Consider the following 26,030-nt stretch of genomic DNA (forward strand, 5'->3'; position numbering starts at 1 on the left):
TGCATTAATCCACTCAATTGAAAAGACTGCTTTGTGTTAATCTCTTGTGTAGGGACAATAGCTCCTTCAGCGTGACTCTCATGGTGTTTGGCGATGGAGAACTGCTTCTTGGTGAGTGCTCTTGTGTCAGGAATGGAGTGATTGTTGATAAGGAAAGCCGCTTTTGTACTTTGTTGTGTTAAACACAAACACATGCTCGTTGAATTCATTTATCAGTGCTCATTTTTTCACTATTCCAATGCAGCATAAATAAATTTATTAATTAAATGTATCATGTTAATTCTTGTACAGAGAGATGATTGTCCTAAAAGGAGCTCACCTTTTCTATATGTGTGCTCAGTAACTACTTGGCTCACAGATACTATGTAGTGGTAAAAACAACCACAAAACTTACATCAAGAATAAGACAATTAGAAGAGTCATAAGGATGTCATGCTAATCAGAATAAGTCAGGAGGTGGCTGATGGGTATTGGGAGATCAGTTAAGAATAAAGTATTAGCAAAGTTTATAATGCATCCCATCACTTTGTATACTAATTTGTTTTTACACTAGTAAATATTTTTCCCAAAGAATGTATAATCTCTAGATATATATGTTTATATTGGAGTACAATATTGGTTAGGAAACTAATATTGGGAAAGAAGGTGTCTTTTAAAGGAGGGGAGACAGGATACAAATAGTATGAAGAAAGGATGAGAAATAATGGAGCAAAAAGAGTTAAGCAGAATTAGGGGGCAAGCTTAGGAGAGGAGGGAGTATGGGGAGATATAACTAACACAAGACCCCTTTGAGAACACCTTATAGAAACCTAACTACTGGTGAACCTTTATAATTGTGTGTGTATGTGTGTGTGTGTATGTGTGTGTGTGTGTGTGTGTGTGGTGTGCTAAGCACAGGATGAGACCCTCAAGTTCCACAATATCTCTCTATTTCTTTCTCTCTTGCTTACTCTCTCTCCCTCTCTGTCTCTTTCTTTCTCTCCCCCCCCCCCCCACTTCACTCTCCCATTCTTAACTTCATTTACAAACACTTCCCACTGAAGGATGCTGCCTGTGGAGAACCTAAAATGGCTCACACTCACTTACAAATAAAAAGGGAAATGTGATTTTCTCCCTTGGCATCTTAAAGAAACATTTTCATCCTGATTACATTTTTCAGAAGAGATTGTAATAGTAGAAAGTTAAAGGTCACCAAATGAAACAAAGAATAACATCTATTTGCCAAGAAGCATTTATAATATTCTAGTTTGTCATTAAAAAAGAAAAAAACCTTTTAATTGCTTTTTAATTTTTTTCTGTGTACTGTTGTGTTCCTGCATGAGTTAAGGTATACTATTCACATGCAGATACCCCTGGAGGCCAGAAGAGGACATTGAATTGCCTGGAATTGAACTTGCAGAGAATTTTGACCACCGTGTGGGTGCTGCCGGGTGCTGAGTCTGGTTCCTCTGCAAAAGCATTAAGTGCTCTTAACAGCCAAGCCATCTCCCCATCGCTGGTCTCTCATCTTATATTTTTCAGAATCACAGTAAAATTTTAGACATAGTGTCCTCATATTTACCACTTCTATTTAATTTTGTTCTTTTTTCTTCCATTTCTTAATGATATATCATTCATGGCTCCTTTGTATTTCCTTGCCAATATGGGAAAGCATATGTTACATGCTTGAACTGATTCTGACAAATTCTGGTGAGTGTATATTTTTATGACTTCTATACACATATCACCAAGAAGTTATATGACAGCTTTGCTTTAGAACCACAGACTCCTAACTGCAGCGAGGAGTAACTTGACTCGGAGAACATCTAGGTTAAGCATCTAATTTCACAGGTGAGGGAGCTAAAAACCCGGTTAGCACACACGTTGCTCAAGGTTACAAAATTAATTAATAAACCCCTAAGGACCGAAACACTTAGAACCAAATTCCCAGTGTTTTTCTCAGGCCATTCAAGCTTCACATGCTAATTCATACAGTCATTTCACTGAATATTGCGGTGCTCCAAGTTCCAGCTGCTTTAACCGTAGGTCAGATCCAAGACCTCCGAATAGAAGCAAATGCACGCAGCATCAGGAATAGGTGTGTTCAAAGCTTACCTCTACTGTTTATAAATTTAACAATCCACCAAGTGAGCTAATCCTCTAAGCAGTTTCATTATCTGTAAAGTGAACATTGTGAGAGTTGTACTGTGGGCTATTGCGAAGCAAAGTAAAAGAATAAGGAGAAATTATTTAGTGTGTTTCCTATGAAAAATGATATGGAACAAACCTTCCCTTTCCTTATCCATCGCTCATTTGGTTAAGGATTTGAATCTTTATTATTTAAATAGGTACCGCTGCAGTTTCATTGATAAAACTTTAATGACCTAGTAATATTTTTAATAGAAGAAAATTGCAGTTTTGAGTTGTTAAAATGATTTACTCATGGGGGGAGCTTGCTGTAGGAATTCTGTCAGCCAGTAGCTTTTAAGCTAAATGCCCATTTGGGCGTGACTTATATTGATGTAAAACCCACATCTGGCCTCTCTTCCGGCTGTGGCTATGAGATTCGGTTGCTGTTCGCCGTTCAAGCAAAGGACTGTGGTTTGTGAGTCTACCCCTAAGTAAGTAACCCTTTAATATACTCAATTATGAGCTAGTGTGGGCTTTCTTTTAAGCGTCCATTTTCATCTGGCGTCCCACGTGGATCCAAATTACATACCAACCCGGTGGACCAGCTTAAAGGCCTAATCTGTCCAGCGCCCAGAAAGTTTCCTACCCCCATCTGCTTGGTTTGCTTTTACCTACTAAGTAGGTTTTTTTTGTAAAACCTCTGCTACAGCAGAGCTAACTGTGTGAGGTTACTTGGAAATTTCCCGAGCTCGTGCACATCCGCCCAACTGCTGCATTGCAACTTGTGTAGCTTGGAGATTGTGCTCCCTGTCTGTGAGTTCTGGGCTTCTTGCTCCATGTACGGGATTGTTTTAATTGCTTTTAATTGGCCAAGCACCAAGTATTTAACCAGCACCAAGAGGGGAACCAAAGCGGCACAGGACCTTTCGTATTACCACCAGTTGCACTCCTGCTAGTCATGACTCTGCAACCACGACACCTGCTGAACAATAAAGATCATTGCACCTAAAACAATTTACCAGATCTCATACCAGGTGAATATTTTATTAATTAATAAATCAACAAACTTGAAAGTTATATAATAGCAGACAAATATTACCATAGAGAATTTTAGTAATTATCAATTGACAGAAAAGAAACAAAAAATAAACAAATACTTGAGTATTAAAATTATGGGTAAAAATTGAAAGTACAAAGAAAATTAGTAAACATCTTGACATAATGAAAATTAAATTATATCATAGCAAAATATATAAAAATATGACTAGATGCATGCAGTCATCAAATACAGAAAGTAACTGAAAATAAGCTAAATTTTTAGATGGCAGAAGTGAAACATTAGAAATCTAAAGCACTGGGGTAAGGTTTCATGACATTTAGTGTGAGTTCTTCTATTACATTCCCAAACAATAGTCAATGAAAAGAAAATTAGAAAACTACTAATGAACTTTCAACTATTGGTTCATCAAAGGGTACTATCAATGCAGCAAAGGAACAGAACACAGTAAGAAGAAGACATTTATGAATTATGTTAGCTGGTAAAGATTAACAGCTAAAACATACCAAGAGGATTTGCTGTTCAATAAGAAGAATTAAGTAACAGTGAAGAAGTATATAAATAGCTTTTTCCTCAGAGCAAGTAGGCATTAGAAAATAAAGACCTGGGAAGATGCTCACAATCATTAATGTTAAGAAAACTCAAACCACATTCCCTATATGATACTTCATGTGAAATGGATAACTCTTATAAACACACAAAAGGATAAAAATTAATCCTTTCTGAAAATAAAATTGAAGAAAATGAAAAATCAATGCATTGTAAGGATATGGAGAACGTGGATACTTGTGGCCTGTCATTGAAATGTAAATGACGCAGTGGGTTGGAAAAGAACATTATGGTTTTCCAGGCAACAAAATAAAGAATTACCTTAAGATCCAGCAATTCTACTTCTGGGAATATGGATTCAAAGTGCACCCATAACATAAGCATTGAAAGCATTTTTTTTTTTTTTTGGAGTTAAAGAAACCAAAATATTCATCCCAGGACAGAAAAGCAAAATAATACATATATACAATGTAATATTATTCAACCTTTATGAGATAATTAATTTTGGCATATATAACATAGAGGATGAGCTTAGAAGATATTATTCTACATTAAATAAGGTAGGAACAACATCACAAACGCTGCACGATTTATTTTTGTGAGGTGTATGGAGTAGTCACGCACACACAGACAGAAAGCACCCGGTGTTTCCTGTAAGCTAGTGTTAGGGGAATACAGTTTAGGGATTGAGGTGTATGGAGTTATAGAATATGAAAAATGTTCTGATGATGGATGGCAGTATTTCTCAAGACTGTGAACTTGTCTGTCTTCACTAACAATACACCAGAAACTGGTTAAGACATGCATACTCACCTTACCTAAAGCTAAAAAATAAACATTAGCAATGAATCCTACTGGGATTAGGAAATTCACTTTGGGGAAGCTTTTCTTTATGAATTAATTTTTTAATAGACCCAAGGTTATTTTGGTTGTCAACCTCTTCCTGGAGTAACTTTGATCATTCCCATCTTTCAACATGTTTTTACTCTTAATTTGCATATTGCTACTAATGATGATTTAATAAATCTTGTAGGCTTATTTTCTAAGCACCTTTTTTTCTCAAGGAAAATGTAATTTAGATTATCTATTCACTTTTGAATTTACTTTCAAAGTGGAAGTTTCTGCTAATATTTAATTGAAGGTTTTGTGTTAATTATCAGTTTTTGTCCAGTTAATTACCCTTATTCTCAGTACCATTATCACACATCTTTGTAAGTTATAAGATAAAAAAAAATAGTCAAGACTTCTGAAGCAGCAAAGTCTAATTGTCAGTCGGGACTACTGTCTCTTCAGAAGGTCCCACTGGTGAGTAGTGATTCTCTTACTGGATTACTGGCATGGGTTTTGGCAGCCTGAACTCCTGGATGCGTCTTGACAAAAGACTTCAGTTACCTGTCATGAGTCTTTTGCAAAACCTGCTGCAATACTCTCAAAACAAGGCAACTAGTTTTCCCCAGAGTGAAGACTCAGGAGAGAATCCAAATTCAGTCCAGATGGAAATCGCAGTCTGTTTATAGCAGAGTGTTGGCAACACACCCCGTGCCTTCTGTGCTGTCACTAGATGCCCACGGCTAAATCCCAACCACATGCAAAGGGAAGGAGAGCAAATGTTCTGTGAATATATTTCTACAAATTTAATGAATACCAAGTGCAAAATGTTTATCTAGTTGGTCTATTTGTTAGCTGTATTCGTTTGCATCCTTGCTGTATAAAACTCCTTTCTGAAGTCAAATTGATTACTTTTCTCATCATTTTATCCACCCACTGTGCAAAGAATGACCTTACAGGATGTTGAAACATGTTATTTCCATTTTATATATAGCTTCATTGTTTTGAGTGCAAAGTATTCAGCTATTAGATTAACCTTAAAATTAGCATAATTTTTCAAATGTGGTTATGAAATATTTATGTATAGGTATTGGCCTGAAAATAATATAATATAATAGAAATAAAGATGTGAAACAAAAATTAAATGAATGTAAGATATATCTAATTAGCTGTTAATAATTTATATGCAGTAGAAATCAAACAGAAAATGTGAGTATTACAATCCAATAAGGTCTGCCAATGATGACAATTTATGTATTATATCTGCCTCTCTCTCATATATATGTGTGTATATATGATATATAGCTATATGTGATTATACAAATATTCATATTCATAAAATAGAAGTTATCATGGAAAAATTTACATAAATTCAGCATATTATTATCGATCACTTCTAGTTAATAAAATCAGAAATAAAAAGTAATTGAGATTTTTCTAAAATGTTTTTCTTTTTTCCTTCTTTTTACTAAAATTTTCATGCATATTTTGTGAGTAGCAAATACTCTACTGAATAAAAATGTATATTTTGTTAGAAATATTGTATTAAAATATTGGAAAAAGCCGGGCGATGGTGGCGCACGCCTTTAATCCCAGCACTCGGGAGGCAGAGGCAGGCGGATCTCTGGGAGTTCGAGACCAGCCTGGTCTACAGAGCTAGTTCCAGGACAGGCTCCAAAGCCACAGAGAAACCCTGTCTCGAAAAACCAAAAAAAAAAAAAAAAAAAAAAAAAAAATAGAAAAATAAAGCATTTTTGGAAAGACAAAAAAAACCCCATTGTTGTGGGATAATCTTTTTTTTTACTGTCAAGATGTTTTTTTTTTTCTTCTGTATTTCGAGACAGGGTTTCTCTGTAGCTTTGGAGCCTGTCCTGGCGCTAGCTCTTGTAGACCAGGCTGGCCTCGAACTCACAGAGATCCACCTGCCTCTGCCTCCCGAATGCTGGGATTAAAGGCGTGCGCCACCACCGTCCGGCAAGATGGTTTTTGCCAAGGTACCTTCTAATTGATTTAATAAAGAGCTGAATGGTCAAGAGCTAGGCAGGAGACCTCTGGGGAGAGAGAACTCAGCATGAATCTAGGTGTGTTGGAGAAGCCAGCAAGACCTGGAGGGAGTCTGACACACACATTGGAAGACAGATAAAGAGCCCCATTGCAGAACGTAGATTAAAAGAAAAAGGTAAACTTAAGTTATAAGAGCTAGTTGGGAACAAGCCTATGCTAAAGGCCAATCTTTTATAATTGATAAGTCTCCATGTCATTATTTGATGCCTGGGAGTGCAATAAGGTCTGACAAGAAACATGGGCTACACCCCACTCATCATCTCTCTCCTCATTGGTCTTTATAGTTCTTCATCTGTCACAGAGGTCAAAACAGACTCTTCAAAGGAACTGGGATGGTGGACTGAGAACTGGGCAGAAGCAAGCTGTGAGGGACCTGGTGTGGGTCTGGCTCTGGAGAACTGGGATGTACATCAGAGTTTGGGGTCAGAGTGTGATTTCTTTTGGTTCTGCTTTCATTCCCACATCCATGCTCAAAGTCTTTCTATTTTTTCCCCTTAATTTTGTTTTCATTAAATAGGCATTTCCCTAGTGTAGCTGTATTAGGTAAGTTTCAGGGAGGGTTGTTGAACTGTTGTATGGAGCTACATGGAGTGAGTGTCTTGGTTTCCCCTTTTGTCATTGTTGGAAGACAGCCATTGGAATGAGACTCCATGGAAAAACACACATACATTTCCAAATCCCTTCTACATAAGTACACAGTTGCACCACATCCAGGCCATTAATTGACATTTTCAACCATCCTTTCCCCACCTTTAGAAAATGAAACCATGTTTCTTTAAGGACTATGATTCATTTTCTCTTCTGGAAAGAGATTCTTCGATTCCTTTTGGCAAAAAAAAGTCTATATTCTCTCAGTCTTATTCAAAACTTATAATATGCCAAGCTATGCCACTGGGGATAGAAAGGTACTGGAAAAAAAGAACTCTGCGTGGAATCAGTCTATCTCCTTGGATGAAATAGAGTGAGGCAACTGCCTAATGACTGCATTAACACATTTAAATATTAGATTTTATTTTTTAATAATTATTTACCTTTATTGTATGTGTATGGGTGCTTTGCTTGCATGTGCATAGGTGCAGCGCACAGATGTCTGTTGCAACAGAAATCAAAAGAGAGCGTCACATCACTTAGAATTCGATTTCGAGAAGGTAACTTAACCTGGGTTCTCTGAAGGAGTAACAAGTGGTCTTCACTGCTGAGCCATCCCTCCATCACCACCAGGTTTGATTTATTATGAGTTCTAAAAGCATTTCTTCCCTACAGCGCAAGTCAGGCAGGTAGGTTTCATTGCAGAAAATACAGAACAGGCTTATGTAGATATGAAACACAAATGCTAATTTAGTAAAATTTCATGACGAACAAAGCTAGTGATCCTCAAACTTGAAGATGTATATCCATCCTATCTCTGAGGAAGATGGTTCTGCTCCTTGCCTCCTCTCCAGGTCTTCTGAAAGGACAAGGACTCCATCACAAGCAGCTGATATATATATATATATATATATATATATATATATGCATAAATTTAGATAAGAAAACATATACCTGTAACAGAGCAGCTTGCCCAGCATGGGTAAAGCTCTGGGTTCAATTCTCAGATAACACAAATACTAAAAACACAAATTTACATGAAGTTCTAGAACAGAAGTAGCAATCAGATTGCACACTGACAAATGTGTGGCAGACGCTGGAGGATGAATGTTCTTTCCTTTGGAAAACTGGACTCTAGAATTATAAAAATACTTGATCTAAGAATAGGGTGTGCTTACCCCTGTGAGTGGGGACTGAGACTGTTAGTGTTCTATGGTATCGTCATACATGACCCTGAGCTATAGCTCTCATGGCCAGCACAGAGAATTCTCCATTTAGATCAGAACTCAATTTTTAATTAGTTAGTTTGTTGATATCTAGTTCCTTGAGTTCTTTTTCTATTTTGGAAATCATCCCTCTCTTGGATGTGGCATCGATGAAGATCTATGCAATCTGCCATTTTGTCCTACTGATGGTGTCCTTTGCCTTACAGAAAATTTTCAATTTCATGAGGTCTTATTTGTTAATTGTCAATCTTAATGCCTGGCCTATTGGTGTTCTGTTCAGGAAGCTGTGTTCTGTGCCAATATATTCGAGATTATTTTCCACTTTCTCTTCTTTCAGGTTCAGTGTATTTGGATTTATGTTGAGGTTTTCGATCTACTTGGACTTGACTTTTGTGCAGAGTGAAAGATATGGATCTATGTGCATTCTTCTACATGCAGACAACTAGTTAGACCAGCACCATTTGTTGAAGATGCTTTCTTTTTTTTCCATTGTATAATTTTGACTTCTTTGCCAAAAATCAAGTGTTCATATGTGTGTGGATTTATGTCTGTGCTTTCGATTTGATTCCACAGTCCACAGAGTCAGTGTTTCTTAATACAGTGTAACATTGTAGTAAATGGTCAGAAACACTGGATCAAAAAAGGCCCCGAGAGTAGGAACAATGAAGTGCAATGACTTGTGGGTATCAGCAGTTAAGAAAAGTGATATTTGTCTAGCCTTAATGTCAATGATGCAATCTAGGAACATCTCCTCCAATGCTTCTTGTCACCTTGGTAACTAATGTGAATTTGGATACAACTGAGGTAGAGGTTAGAGGGCAGAATAGTTTTCAATATTCCATTGAATAAATGTCATAGGGACTGAAATGGAAAATTAGTTAAACTGGAGATATCGGAGAAAGTCAAACTTTCCCAAATTAGTATGTGGTCTAAGATTCCCAAGGCTTATCTATTTTAATAAAAACTAATCTGACAAGACTCAAGAGATGAGTAGAAGAAAATTAATATACTGTTCAACAAGGCTGGGATACATAGAGACAGCTATAAGAAAAGAGTGAGGCAAAGTCATTCACTGATAACCTGAATTCCACCATAAAAGCAAGGTTTTTGAGTTTTTCATGTTCATAATCTCTAAGCTATTCCAAAAACAAACAAACAAACAAACAAACAAAAAACTAATGGAGGAAAGTTCAATGATTTCCAGGGTCCTGTAAATATTTTAGAGTTTGAACTATCAATTTTTCAAAATTGATTCTCTGGGACAAGGGCAACCACATCTGATAGCCAACTAAGATGCAAATCAGTTGACTGAATGAGAAGGCCGGGCTAGGCCAGCAGCGTGCCCTTTAAAGAGCCCTCTAGGTGGTTGTGAAATGTGTTAAAGTTCACAACTATTGCTTCAGGCAATGAAACCTAAATTCTGCCAATTACTTTGGGTGGAATGGTAGAACAGACAGAGTTTACAGTTCTGCAGCAAGAGAATTTAATTTAGATCATTGGTGACTTAATGAGATACAAACATGATTACCTAAAAGTTCTTTTTAGAATAACTAAGTTGTCAACAGGTAAATAATAGGAACATTAAAATATTTTTAATTCTAACAAAATAAATCTAAGCTCATGAATTACTGAACAGAAAAGGTTTTTTTTGTAGTTGTTGGGTTTTTCTTTTTTTTTAACATTACTGTGTCCTGTGTCATTTGGACTGTAACAGTACAGGTTTCCTTCTTCAATGAAATATGCTGATGAAATCATGAGATAAATGGGGGAAACTGTAACCAAGACTCTACGTTATCATTCCACTTTCTTGAATTATGTGCATTTCCAATGCAATGGATGCTTGAAGTAATCTGGGCACTGAATGACTGTACTTCATCACTGACAAATGTGTGGCAGGCCCTGGAGGATGAATGTCTTTTCCTTTGGAAAACTGGACTCTAGAATTGTAAAAATACTTGATCTTAGAATAGGGTGTGCTGAAACCTGTGAGTGTGGGGACTGAGACCGTTAGTGCTCTAAGGTATCGTCATACATGACCCTCATGGTCAGCACTGTTGAGACTGTAGTTAAGATGAGCAAAATTAAAATTTATCTTTTGGATCCTGGTGGTGGTGGCGTACACCTTTAGTCTCAGTATTCAGAAGTCAGAAACTGAAAGATCTCTAAGTTTGAGGCCAACCTATTCTACAGAGAGAATTCTAGGACAGCCAGCTCCATACAGAAAAATCCTGTCTCAAGTCCCTGCCTTCAAAAAAGAATTAGAAAATTTCATTAAAAAACTATCATTTGAAAACACGCTTTGCACTTTACATTTTTATTTAAAAAGTAAAACTTCTATATTTCAGAACTGTGCTAACTGTACTTTTACTATAAAGAAACAGATTCATTCATGTCCCTCTTTAAACTCTAGGATTCAAACCAAGTGTATCTTTTCTGTGAAGATTTTTCTTCTGACTTCATTCCTCTTTTGCACTTCGAATTGGTGCTTGGCAAGTGAACTGACAGGTTGGAAATCTTAAGTGTTATATGAAGAACTTGGAAATGGAGAAGGGAGGGATTTAAAACCATGCCGGGTCTTAGAAGTAGGTTTCATGATTATATTATGACATTAAACCATGCCAAAATTAGCATTGTGATTTCACAAATGGGGAAATTAAGTTATCAAGATGTTAGGTTACATGTCAATGGTCCACCAACAAATGACAGATCTCAGAGCCAAGGACCTGTGCTTTGAACTTCTGGACCACACTTGCTCCAGGATAAAGAGCACATCATACTAATTTAATGGTTCATTGCAAAATTTAAGATAGTGAAAAGAAAAACAAAATTCTAAAATTTCAACAGATATAATACACATAGCTTAAAAATAAACTACAGTACCAGATGCCCAGAGACAGCTCAGTTGTCTTTTTGCAAAAGTTTAAGTTGAATAGAAAGAATAAATTTCATATCTGTAAAAATACCTTTCACACACAATGGCATGACAACTATCCTCAGTTAAGAATAGTGGCAGTATCAGACATGAATCATAAAACCTGTTAAGATTTACAACAATATAAAAATATTAATAATTGAACGAATGATGTAAATGCGTATCTGCATGTGCATATACCACATATGACTAATGGCTATAACTATCAACTCCAGTAAGTATTCCACTTGCTCATAGCATTTTTGTACGGGTTTAGAGAGAATGACAGAGTGTGATTGTGGGTAATGTAAGATTATTTGTTGTATTGGGGGATGATGCAGGCGGGGGGGGGCTTCAAAGGGCAGGAGTTGATAAATGTGAGCATGTACTTCTAAAATAAAGACACAACAGAGAAACGATTTCTCAACCCTTCGCAGTCCCTTCCTCTCATTTCACTTCTGTGTCTCAAATAGTACGTTTTGGATTTCCAGCCTGTCAACCTGTTTCTCAAATGTCTATTTAAATAAAGGCTGAAAGAGGAAGGAAATCAGTAAACAAAAAATGAAATAAACAAGCACTCACACATGAAAACCAAACCCTACATCTGAATAACTGTCAGCAAATCCGGAAATGTGCTGAACACTGACTAGTGACTAAGCCAGCTAGGACCATTTTTGTTAGATGAAACCTGAAGTTTGGGTGCCTGGTCACTCAAAAAGAAAACAGACAAAATAAATCTAAAGGTGACAGTAGCATTTTGAAAAGCATTTGTAAAAACTGTCAACAGACCCTGTTTCCTCAGCTTCCTGGACATACTGAAACAGATGACTTCATGGAGTTTTGAAGGGAACATTTTGGTGTCAGATGCTTTTGAAAAATTCTATAACTAACATTAAGACAGTGGAACTGGTATTAGGGTATATCATAGGGGTTCTGCCATGAGAAAAGAAATGGCAGCTTAGGAAGAAAAGTGATTTCTACAATCAGATAACATCTAAGGGGCAAACCTAAATGCATAGCAATAAGTGTGTTCTTTCAAGGTCTTTGTTCTATAAACTTTCTGTAAAGGTAGACAGAACTGCAGAACTCTATACTGGATGTCAGTTAGGTCAGAGTTGAGGGTAGGGGACAGAATAAAATCATCTGGATTGTTGTAATGAGTGCGGCGGACTGCTTCCCGCCACCCGGCTAGCTTTACCCGGAAATAATTACACGGAAATGGTATTCTTTTGAACACTGCTTGGCCCATTAGTTCCATCCTCTTATTGGCTAGCTCTTACTTATTGATCTAACCCATTTCTAATAATCTGTGTAGCCCATGAGATGGCTTACCAGGGAAGATCTTAACCTGCGTCTGTCTGGAGTGGGAGAATCATGGCGACCGCCTGAATCTGCTGCTTTCTCCCAGCATTCTGTTACTCCGTCTGCCTAATTTTTTGTCCTATCAGTCCAAGTAGTTTTCTTTATTAGTTAACCAATGAAAGCAACAGATAGACAAATGACCCACCTCCATCACTGGATGAATCACATGTATTAAATAGCTGTATGCTTCTTTCATGTTAAGTCTCAGTTTCCTAATCCCTATAATGGCACTGCTGAAAGTTCCACTCTGTATTAGCATTAAAATAGCTCACTTGTTCATCTATATTATGCATGAGGAAATGGTAGGCACATGTCAAATATAGTTGTATATTTTTTTCCTTATCAGATAAAGCAATTAAGACTTCTCAATGTGGAGAGGAAGGCCTGTAAATGCTGAAAAAGTTAACTCAAATTCTGGAACCTGGTCTACTTTGCCATAGAATAAGGGAAGAATCAATGAGTCTATAAAAGAAACAGGAACAAATTAGAGGAGTCGTGAAGTAGTTAGGAAATAGCCTCAGATTATCAACTAGTAGCATGAAAAAAACAGGAAGGGGGATGATAGGGTTTTCATGAGAAACTACCTCAGAAGAACAAGTCCCTGTGTCAGAGAATTCATCCAGTTTGTCACTAGCTGAGATATTATCAAACATTTCAGAGATGTTCTCCAACAAGTGCTTATGACAGATCTTATGTTCTTGGTTGGATCGGTATAGATCATGGTTGCACCTGGTAGCATCAGTATAAAACTGGTACATTCAGCCGTGTTGTTGGGTACATAAGACTGCAGAGCACTGAAGGATCAGAGTGAGATCAGGGTGTGGGTGTTTCACACTCAGGCTGGGGTGCTCACACCGAGACTGGCGTTCTCACACTCAGGCTGGGGTTCTCACACTCAGAATGCGGGTCTTCCAGTCAGACTGTGAGGTCTCACACTCAGACTGTGTGGTCTCACACTTAGGCTATGGGATCTTATACTCAGGCTGCGATTTCTGACACTCAGCCTGGGCTTCTCACACTCAAGCTAGGGGTCTCTTACTCAGACTGGGCTTCTAACACTCAGGCTGGGGGTCTCATACTCAGACTGGGGTTCTTACACTCAGGCTGTGTGGTCTCACACTTAGGCTGTGGGATCTTATACTAAGGCTGTGATTTCTCACACTCAGGCTATGGGGTCTCACACTCAGTCGGGGGGGGGTCTTACAGTCATTCTATGGGGTCTAATTCTTAGGGTGGGGCCACACTGGGAAGGATAATGAGAACATATCAGAGTAAGAGATTTAATTTTTATGAGTATTTTGCCTGTAGAAGCCAGAAGAGGATATCAGATTCCCTAGAGCCCTGTGGGCCATCATGTCGGTGCTGAAAACTAAAACCTAGTCTCTTGCACGAGCAACATGTGTACTCAACCACTGAGCAAACTCTTTAGCCCCTTTGGTACGAACTGCTCTCCACCACTAAGGAAGGAAGTTCTAAATATGCTGCTTTCCTGGGCTAAACCCTAGTTGTCTATGTGAAATAAGCATACAGCTGTTGTCATAAGAATTTACATGAAGAATTAAACAGGAACATGTAAAGATCTGTCTGTGGCCTGGGACTTTGTCAGTCCCCAGTTTATGATAGTGGTTGCCATGTAATAAAAACGGGGAGATAATTGCTTCCTAGATTCCAGGAAGAACTATGTGATGAGAGAATGAAAAACAAGTCTCACTTAAGATGATGGGCTAAGCATGCCATTTCAGTTTCATACATAAATGTCGTTAAATGCATTTGAGCTGCAGTTTTTGGTGAATGAGTGGTATCAGATATAACTGGGATATAAGGTACTTAAAACAGGGTGGCAGACAAGTCATTCCATCATCTTGTCTATAAAAGAAATGAGGTAGAGGTTTATTGAGAAAGATTATAGGACCTGTATAAAACCCTAACAATTTTATTTGTTTAATTTGTCATTCATCTTTTTAAATATATTCATGAGTACCAAAAAAAACAGGATTAGCAGAGAGGGGCAGATTACAATACTGACAAGAACAAAGGATGCTTGTGGAAGAAGATGTGTCCTGGTTGAAAGGATTTCTCATGACACAGGTTATGCACCCAGACTATGAATAAAGGCACCAAGCTCTCAGGGAAACATCAGGGAGAAAATTTATCTGATTACACTTAGATTGCAAGACCCTCGGAAATATAATCAGACCAGATCTACAGGAAGCTTCACATGGTTGTGAAAAATGGGATCGCTGAAGAGTGTTTCTTGTGTTATTAGTCATTAAGGTGTAAAACTCAAATTGCCTTTAGCTTAGAGACAACATGCATTAGAAGATTTTTACCTATGAACATTAATTCAAAGAATCAGAAGTGCTTAGTATCCGAGTGAATGAATCCTAATGTAATAGAAATGTCTGATTGAAATATTGAAATATAATATTAGCTTTACACATGAATGCCTTAGTGGAGTCTGGTTTAGCAAACAAAATAATTAAGACCCAGATCCCATCTCCTAATCAACATTGTAATATATAGTATTTGGGATATAGCTCTGTGGAAAAATTATGCACAAAGCTCTGGATTTGATCCCCAGTATGGAAAAAGATAGAGATCCAAAGAGAGAAACAGGAATAGGGAACAAAGATTAATATAGATATATATGTATGGTGTATAAATAAATAAAAATTAAATTGTTATACAATGTAAATTCTGGAACAGTTACATAGCAAAATATTGAGGTTCATAGTTGTCCATTTTTCCAAGCATACATGATATATATTTTAGAATGTTAGCTAGGGAAGAGGAGCCTCCAAGAATTTTCTGGAAGTTCATTGGTATTTATAACGTTGCTGTCAATTTTGAGGCATATATATATATATATATATATATATATATATATATATATATATATGTTAAACAGCAAATGTCTGCTCTCTGATGGAGGAAGGTCATTGGTTAAATAAAAAGAAGCTGCTTGGCTCTCATTGGTTAGGAGATAGGTGGGAGGAGTAAACAGAACAAAACGCTGGGAGGAAGAGGAAGTGAGGTCAGACTCGACAGCTCTCCTCTCCAGAGCAGACGCCTTCAGAGAGATGCCATGCTACCTGCTCCAGGGAAGACGCACACTATGAAGCTCCGACCAAGGATGGACTTAGGCTAGAATCTTCCCGGTAAGACCGGTGCTCACAGATTGTTAGAGATGGGTTGATTGTGATATCAGAATTAGCCAGTAAGGGCTAGAGCTAAGAGCCAAGCAGTGATTAAAAGAATACAGTGTCCGTGTAATTATTTCAGGGCATAAGCTAGCCATGGGGGCGGCCGGGTGCTGGGGACACAACCCCACCGCCCCTACTACTACAGCTCTCATCTGTGAGATGCAAAGTCATGTGCGAGTAAAAGGAAAGCTCACAAGGACAATGGTCACATGACTCATTCTGACAATCTAGAACATTACCCCCTTTTTTCTTTTTTAATTTTTATTGATTTTATTGAGCTATACATTTTCTGCTTCCCTCTCCCCTCCCTTTCAGTCCTCTTCCATGGTCCCCATGCTCCCAATTTACTCAGGAGATCTTGTCTTTTTCTACTTCCCATGTAGATTAGATCCATGTATGTCTCTCTTAGGGTCCTCATTGTTGTCTAGGTTCTCTGGGATTGTGATTTGTAGGCTGGTTTTCTTTGCTTTATGTTTAAAAACCACTTATTAGTGAGTACATATGATATTTGTCTTTCTGGGTCTCGGTCACCTCACTCAATATGATGTTTTCTAGTTCCATCCATTTGCCTGCAAATTTTAAGATGTCATTATTTTTCTCTGCTGTGTAGTACTCCATTGTGTAAAAGTACCACATTTTCCTTATCCAATCTTTTGTCGAGGGGCCTTTAGGTTGTTTCCAGGTTCTATCTATGACAAACAAAGCTGCTATGAACATAGTTGAGCACATATCCTTGTGGTACTATTGAGCATCCTTTCAATATGTACCAAAAAGTGGTATTGTTAGGTCTTGGGGAAGGCTGTGTTAATTTTCTGAGAAATTAGCATACAGATATCTAAAGGGGCTGTACCAGCTTGCACTCCCAGCAGCAATGCAGGAGTGTTCCTTTATGCTGCAATCTCTCCAGCATAAGTTGTCATCAGTGTTTTTGATCTTGGCCAATTTTATAGGTGTAAGATAGAATCTCAGAGTTGTACAAAGCTCAAGTCCAAATGGATCAAAGACCTCAACATTGAACCTCATAGAAGAGAAAGTGGGAAGTACATTTGAATGCATTGGCACAGGAGACCACTTCCTAAATACAAGACCAGTAACACAGACACTGAGAGAAGAAATTAATAAAGGGACCTCCTGAAACTGAAAAGCTTCTGTAAAGCAAAGGACACAGTCAACAAGACAAAATAGCAGCCTACAGAATGGGAAAAGATCTTCATCAGCCTCACATCAGAAAGAAGTCTGATCTCCAAAATATACAAAGAACTCAAGAAATTGGTCATCAAAAGAACAAATAACCCAGTAAAAAATGAAGTACATACCGAAACAGAATTCTCATCAGAGGAATCTAAAATGGCTGAAAGACACTTAAGGAAATGCTCAACATCCTTAGTCATCAGAGAAATGCAAATTAAAATATTATACCTTTTAAAAAATTCTTAGCTTGATTACATAAGAAAAGTCTACTTTGGCTTGTAAATTAAGAGAGAGATTTCTAGGCATTTGGGTCTAGCAGCCACATCATGGAGGAGGCATTACTCTACCTCTCGTAGAGAGTTACCCATATTGTCACTTAATACACACAGAAGCTCTTTGGAATATCTTAACTGATAATCAAGAAGATTAAAACACATTTCTATGTGTTAAATATTGTTTGCACAGGGAAAGAAAATCCATGCCTAATCTCCTTTCCATCACACTAGAACATTTGCTCATGATTTGAAGTAGCATTAAATGCTACTATGTAATAACCTAGAAAGAAAATAGAATAAAAATCTAATATGAGCAGTAGTGTGCCATTCTAAGAGGAGGTAAATTTCAAACTTACTAAACTAGGGGAAAGAAAATAGGAAGCCCAGTAACAGGTCAGCACAAAGAAGCAAGAACAAAATGTGAACAAACCAAGATAAAACACGGTCGATCTCTACGGAAACAGGTATAGTTAAAACAGACTTCTGTTTAAAGGACTTCACACACTTCTGAATGTAGATGACACCAGTCCTAAACTGTAGAATTCCCTGGTGCTTTTTTTTTCTATTTTACTAATGGCATCTGCATTTGTTTTATTTCATTTTGAGGACAGTTTTCTGTTGCTTGGAACTCATTGGCATTCCAAAGCACAGATGGTGCATGTGTTAAAACTTATTTTCTTCCATCAGATTGGACTGAATTTCATTATGGAGGCACGGTTTCAGCAGAGTGGGATGGTAGGCAGGGAAACCTGGCGTGCCTTAGAGAGGTCCAAACCAAATTGCCTGCAAATGAGTAAAACAAACATTCCCACACTCTATCTGGAAACTTGCCAACAGGTCTCCATTTGGATCACACACAATCCAAAGCAAATTGTACCCAGCAAAATCCACTCTAGAATAATCTGACTAAACCAGGAAACACTCCGAGAAGGACACGCACACTCTTCGGTAACTGATGAATTTTAAAAAAGAAAAAAAAATGAAGCAAGAGAGATAATTTGGAGTCTAAGAGAGCAAGCTTGCTGTTTGTGTGTGTGTGGTTTCAAGATGAAAGACTTTGCATTAGATAGCCAATAAAGGAACTCACCCCTGGTCTTATTCTTTTTATATAACTACTTATATACACATACATACACATTGCACACATAAATAACATGTATACATACATGTCTGTAACAATACATATATATGTAACTGTTTGTATAAACATACACAAACATCATATACAGATGTGTATGTGTATATGTGACTATATAATCAAGGCAAAATAGCTTATCAACTTCAGAATGGGGGATATGGAGGTGTAGGAGGGGTTTGAAAGAAGGTAACTCGGAGGCTCTGGAGGGGAAAAGGGAAGGGAGGAGTGCTGTGATTCTACTGCAGAGGATTGGAGTTTGCTTCCCACCATCCACACTGGGCAGCTTACAATCCCCTTTAATTTCAGCTCCAGAATATCAAAAACCCTCTTTTGGTCTCCATGACACACATGCAGATAAACACAAACATATAAAGATAGAAACAAATTTTAAAGTTTGTGTCTTGTAGTTACTTCAATGTACTTTGTAACTTTTAGAGATACTTATACTTCTTCTTTTCTTCTCAATGTCACAAAGCAGGTTAGAATACCTACTCAGTCTCATACCTACTTTTAATGTTAAAGTTTTAATTAGTCAAGAAAGGGAAGAGGCAATGGTAAGTTGAACGGACTGAGAAAGACATTTGTTTTGTTTTGTTGAGGCATGGTTTTTCTGTGTGGCCCTGGCTGTTCTGGAACTTGCTCTGTAGAACAGGCTGGTCTCAAAAATACAGAGATCTTCCTGCCTCTGCTTCTCAGATGCTGGGATTAAAGATGTGTGCCACCACTGGCTGGCTGACAATTCTTAATTTGATATGATTTTAGTTGATTTACATTTGTTAAAGATAAAAAAATACAATGCACAATTAGATTTTATGAAGTTCTAGAAAGGAGAAAGAGATAAAGACAGTGAGTAATTTAGGGCCAAGCACCTAGTAAGTTGCTCTTTTCTATAAAGCTTAATGGAGAATGTTTAAGAAAATGAGATTTCTCCATGTACACGAAGTTTTGGTAGTTAATTTTTTCTACCTATTTGTCAAAATTTGTTGCTCTTTATTCAATAGATTTTATTGTATTCCACCAGCAGAAAATCAGAAGACTGACAATAAGGACCTGAGTAGTATCAAATTGTGGAGTTTTTGGCCAGAGGCTGGATTCTTCAACCCAACATGGCCTCCTATGTGGAACTGTTGAGTCCTGAATTGGAGTTCGATGATAAAAAGCAAGTTTTTAATGACAAGTAGAAAATGAGATCAGGGTGTGAGAGGTTCAGAAGTGGATGCGGCTAAGCAATGGAAGCTTAGAGACAACACAGATACTTAAACCCTTTATGAGAATCACAAGAACTGTGCTTTGCTTCAATGATGTAATCCCAAATGGAATCAGATGCTGGACTTGATATTAAAATGTTTCCCTGCACACTAAGTGTCAGGCTGGAGAGATGGCTCAGAGGTTAAGAGGACTGACTGCTGTTGCGGAGGACCTGGGTTCAATTCCCAGCACTCACATGTTGGCTCATAACTCCAATCCTAAGGGATCCAATACCTTCTTCTAGCTTCTGTTGGTGCCAGACACAAATATATGCAGTCAAAACATAAAATTCATACATATAATAAAAAGTATTTTTTTATAACGGAAAGAAAACCAAGCATCACAGAAGCCTGTGTGGGACAGTTTCTTGTTTGGATGAACTGGGGAACAGCGATGCTGGCAAACGGAACAGCATTCACTCACTGTATGTGTTAGGAATTGCTCTGACGGTACTAGGTGGCTCTCAGTTTTTCATTTTACTGAGGGCTTTCTGTGAATCACAGAAACATGTGAGGTGGACAGAAATATTAGAACTCATCCCATTGCTGTAGCTTGAACTGTCCAACTGACCCAGGGCTTTTGGGTATGATGGGAATTTTCTTGTCCCAGTTGAGCTTGATCCAAAGATGTGTGGTCCCAGACAATCAGAGTCGATAATCCAGTGACAACAGTGGCTCCTGGTTTTGTTGCTTCTTGTCAGTGAAGACTAAGGACACGGACTCTCAGGATTGTGGGTGAGCAAGGCAGAATTGGTCTCTTTTAAGGAGAATTATAGGAAAGTGAGAAATTGGGGAACATGAGAGACACACTCAAGACAGGGAAGAGTTCCTAGGAAAGCCTTTGAACTTCTTTGCTTAAAAGCACCCAAATAGAAGCTAGGCAAAGGATGAGGTGTTTAGTGCATGAGCCAAGCCATAGGAGAGACCATATTCTGTACGCATGTGCCCTAGGTTCAACAGAGAGATACATTGTTCATAGGCTGCTCTTCCTGGTAAGGATCATGGAACACCACCCTCACCTCTGACTGGCTTTGTTACTTGTTTGTCTAGATTGTATAGTAGCTGTTAGTCCTTGGCTATGTAGCTACCTTTGACCCTGGAGGTGCCTCAAATGCTGCTGTTGTTCTCATAGCAACCAAAAGGTAGCTGTCACTATTCTTAGTTAATCTTAGTTGATTCCTTGTACATGAGATAGTCTAGGGTCTCCTTCTTGAAATATATATAGCCTTCTTAGAAATAGTGTGCTACAATTAGCCCATTAGAAGCAAGAACATGTAAATAAACAATCATGCCTCGCATATGTTTACTCTTGAAGTGGTGTGGTTGGGAAAGGCATGACGGAAGCTACCCAGCTTGGCTTCCAACAGTAGTCTTGTTGCTCAAAGTCTGTCTTTCTCTATGAGGTCTGTTTGGCTACCACATACCTAGATACAAGTGCCTTTGCTTCTTATTCTTAGTGCGTCTGGCTTTACAGTTTTAATCCTAACATCCCTTGGAATCGAAAAGTTCATTCTTACTGTAATATCTGTGAACAACTTGTAGTTTTTACCAGATCCCTGTTCTTTACTATTTGGAGAGAGCTGGCTCTTGCATTGGCTACTATTCAGAGAAAGGCTCTGACAGAAAAGCACCTTCTCTTCCATCTGAAGTTCTTTGACTGCCAGCTAGTGGCACTGACTTCCTCTGGATGAGCCTCAGTAGAAAAACATAGAATGAGCGCATGGGCAGTGATTGAGGGCAAGGCAGTAGGGCCCTCTGCCTCGGTTACAAGTGGATCCCCTTTCTGGAGGTGACTTATTTTGTTTCGGGAGGTTCTTGTTCTGTAGTTCAGGTTTGCTCGATCTTGTCGTTTTCCTTACTCTTCAAAGTGTTAGAATGACAGGAGTTTATCACCATGTTCAGCAATCACTGACTTTACTATTAAACACATGCATTTCTTCTTTGAATGCTTTAGCCAGAATGAATAGAGGTGGAAAAAAAAAACAAAGGAGAGGTTAGTGGGATTATGGAAAAAAATGACATAGAGTGAGAAGAGATGTCATGGGACTAACAGAAATTAGAATCTATAGAGAAGAATTAGTATTTTATTAACTCATGTTAAGGCTTCAGTCCATGAGTGAAATATTTTCTATAGGCAAAAACACTTTTTGTTTAATTGATGGAGAAATAAAACATATACAGCCAAGAATACAAGTGGATTCAAAACCTGACAGTTACAGGAATGATGGTGTCAAAGGCTGGTGCCCTGGGCGTGGGAGTGTTAGCGAATGATTGCTAGAAGATGTGGAGGAAGAGCATCCAGGCTGGTTGGCCCTGGGATGGGCTACTGTGATGGCTTAACCAGTGAGAAAGGGCCATCCCAGAGTACTCTCTGCACAGGTGCTCTCTGCTCTTAGTCCTTGAGAGCACTGTCATGTCTTACATGGTCTGCTCAGAAATACCTCTGAGAGCCTAGTGCCTAACTTCCCTGCAAGAATCAGCCAGTTCTAATTCCAGGCACTCCCTCCATCTCTTTGCCAGTTTAATTTGGTATATAATTCTCTCTTTAGATTGCAATTATTTAAACATACAATTATTTAAGAGCAAAAACTGTGTTTAAGAACTTAATTAAAAATCTTATTTCTTCATTTTTTGGGGATTGTTTTTGTTTATGTTATTCATATGGTAGAGCATATTTGAGCTGTCAGTCAGAATATTAACAATTAAAAATGAAGCTCCATTATAATTGCAAACTCTCAATAATCCCCCTTTAAGCAATTTCCCAAGATATAATAATTATGAAAAAATAAATAAGACTTTTTACCTTACTTATTTTCTGGCAACAACCATGAAAAAACCACAATATGGAATCCTAAGATCTTCACAATTAACTTCACTAAATACCCCCCACACCTACCACAGGACAACAGGAAATGCTAGATAAGCTAATATAAATATATCCACTGTTGAATTTTGAAGTTGAATATATCTTGATACTTGCAATCACATGCCTGACTCTTCCTGTCTTCTCCTCTTCACTCCTTCATCCCTTCAGTCATTCATCAAATACTCTCAAGTACCTACTACAAACAAAATCTCCACTGAGCATTTATGTATGCTCTGATGCTGTCAATATAACATTTAAATCCACCTCATTGCCTTGTACCTTATGTCTGTTAGCATTAAATGAATATTTACTAATATCAACTTCATTAGATCATTGAAAATTAGAATACTTAATAAATAAATATAAAGTACGTTCTTCCCAACAGAGATGAACATATACATTTGCAATATACTCACTCAATGAGGTCATATGCTCTAAATATTAATACTTTACTTGAGGGGCAAGAAAAAGTGAATTGAGATTCTGTATTATTGTACTTGGGAATACAGCATTGGGACATTGGGAAAAATTCAGGATTGGCTTTACAGTCAAGGAAAAAAATTATAAAACTTTGGGACCTAAACTTTGAAGTTTTGGGCATTGTGCTCTATTACCCTAAAGTCTCAAAGTGTGTTCAGGAGGACCACAAGTTTAAGACCAGTTGGGGCTATGTAGAGAGAATTTTACTCAACCTGCTTTGAAACAAAAAATTCCAAGGTCATTGCTTATGAATTGTTTACCTTAAGTACTTATTTACATGAATTTACTCATACCATTTGCTCTATAGAAAATTGATGTGGGATTCCCCTCTGTATGCTCTAAAACCACTGGTAAATCAGGAAACTGTTGGCCTGTTGATAGGCCCCTGGCAATGGGGCTGGGATCTATCCCTGGTGCATGAGCTAGCTGCTTGGAGTCCATTCTCTAGGGTGGGATGTCATGCTGAGCCTTAATGCAGGGGGTGGGGCTCAGTACTGTCCCAACTTACTGTGCCAGACTTTGTTGGCTACCCATAGGAGCCCTTACCTTTTGGGAGGAGTAGATGGGGGATAGGTTGGGGGTGAAGGTGGTGCAAGGAGGGGTGGGAGGAAGAACTGTGATTGGAATGAAAAAAATAATTCTATAAAAAAGAATTCAAACTATTCCATTTTTGTAGAACACTGTACAGAGAAATAAATTCTACTTGAAAACTTTTGTGTTTGCTGAGTTGATTCATTGGGACATCATGTGTGATTAAAAGTCCTTCCTAAAGTTCTCAGATAGTGACACTTCCACAGATACCAAGCTTTGCTTACTGAATGCATAGAATAACAGCTTATCAAGAAAAAAAAAAAAGAAGAAAGTGGATCTTAAAACGTTGCTATTTCTCACAGGCTGTCAAGTAATTGCAATGCTTCTCTTGTGCAGATGGGCAATTGACCTCATAAATCTGAATTTTTAACAGGGAAAAAATTATAGAAATTTTCAGGTTCTTTGAAGCAAACATCTTCAAATGAGTGTGGATCCTTCCCATTTCTTTGTTATTAACCAGTCAGCTTTTATCACTGCATAATCTTCTACTGTTGAATGCAAAATCATGAATCTAGTATTTTCATTTAAAAAAGCAAGGAAATGAAAATTCTCTGTGACTTGCTAATTAGAAAGACAGCGAATAGGTACTCTGCAACATAAAGATATCTTTGGAAGCAATATCTTAAAGGAGCATGGCTGTCTTAGCACTATCCTAGAACAGTGGTTTTGGACTCCTTCCTATGAGAGTTCAAGGGTAACTACTCTGTGGTGAGAGCCATATCATTAGTATACACTCTCGGAGCACAGGTAATCTTTTATTTTGCTGGGGACAGTGGCCAGAAGCATTATGACTCGTGTAGTTGGTATTCAGACAGTTCTAGATTACTGGCAGGTTGCACGTGCCTCAGTGGGTGACCGCATATTCATGTGCATTTAGTCAGCACACATTGTTTTTAGGGAGCTATTAATAATCACAGTAGCAAAAGGAGTATATGAATCAAATTGAGATTGATTGATTGATGAACCCTATAGGTGAGTTTGAGAGATATAGTGGGGATGGGTAATATTAAAATATATTCTATGTGTTTATGTACTTTTCAGACCCAAAAAGAGGAACATGGGATGTACTCACTCATATTTGGTTTCTAGCCATAAATAAAGGACGTTGAGCCTATAATTTGCGATCCTAGAGACGCTAAATAAGAAGGTGAACCCAAAGAAAAACATATAGGCATCCTCCTGAATATTAACCTTCATCAGGCAATGAAAGGAGACAGAGACAGACCCACATTGGAGCACCGGACAGAAATCTCAAGGTCCAAATCAGGAGCAGAAGGAGAGAGAGCACGAGCAAGGAACTCAGGACCGCGAGGGGTGCACCCACACACTGAGACAATGGGGATGTTCTATCTGAAACTCACCAAGGCCAGCTGGCCTGGGTCTGTAAAAGCCTGGGATAAATCCGGACTCGCTGAACATAGCGGACAATGAGGACTACTGAGAACCCAAGAACAATGGCAATGGGTTTTTGACCCTACTGTACGTACTGGCTTTGTGGGAGCCTAGGCAGTTTAGATTCTCACCTTACTAGACCTGGATGGAGGTGGGTGGTTCTTGGACTCCCCACAGTGCAGGGAACCCTGATTGCTCTTTGGGCTGACGAGGGCGGGGGACTTAATTGGGGAAGGGAGAGGGAAATGGGAGGCGGTGGTGGGGAAGAGACAGAAATCTTTAACAAATAAATAAATAAATAAAACTATGTAAAAAAAAGAATAAATTTAAAAAAATTATTTTAGACCCACTAAGAGGAAGACCGTGTCTGGTGACAGAAACTAGTTAACTTCTTAATGCTATTGAAATCATGGCTGTAGGAGGAGCACATACAATTACTAAACCAGCATAATCCTTTCTAAACAATTGTCCTGATGCTCACAGATAAGATATGTGGTCTGAGGCTCTGCAACAACCCAAGAAATAAGAGTACACGCAAAGCGATATTTAAGGCAGCACAAACTGATGGATCAGCACAGCCTCAGGAGCTGACTGAGTCCCTCACCCATGGTTTTCACAGGGTTTTTAATTGAAACCATCTGTGTGTGTCACAACCATCCGTGTTCACTTACATGGGTGTCAGGAAGCAACCAGGACTTAGGGCACTTGTACTGGGCAGTTTGGCTTGTTTCTATTAGCTATCCCCACCACCATACAATTAGACTGACGTCTAAGGTGCCCCTCTGCTTATGACAGATGGTATGCACTCTATTTGTCCTTGCAGAACATGATGTCATATATCTGTCCTTTGCAGACAGGAGGCCAGTGTCAGTTACCCAAGGGGAGGTGGGGTGGGGAAAGTCTTGAGAGCTTAAACTTTATTTGCTCTTAATACAAAATGGAGACTTGGCCAA

Source organism: Microtus pennsylvanicus, chromosome 12 (genome assembly GCF_037038515.1).
Source record: "Microtus pennsylvanicus isolate mMicPen1 chromosome 12, mMicPen1.hap1, whole genome shotgun sequence".
Taxonomy (NCBI): Eukaryota; Metazoa; Chordata; class Mammalia; order Rodentia; family Cricetidae; genus Microtus; species Microtus pennsylvanicus.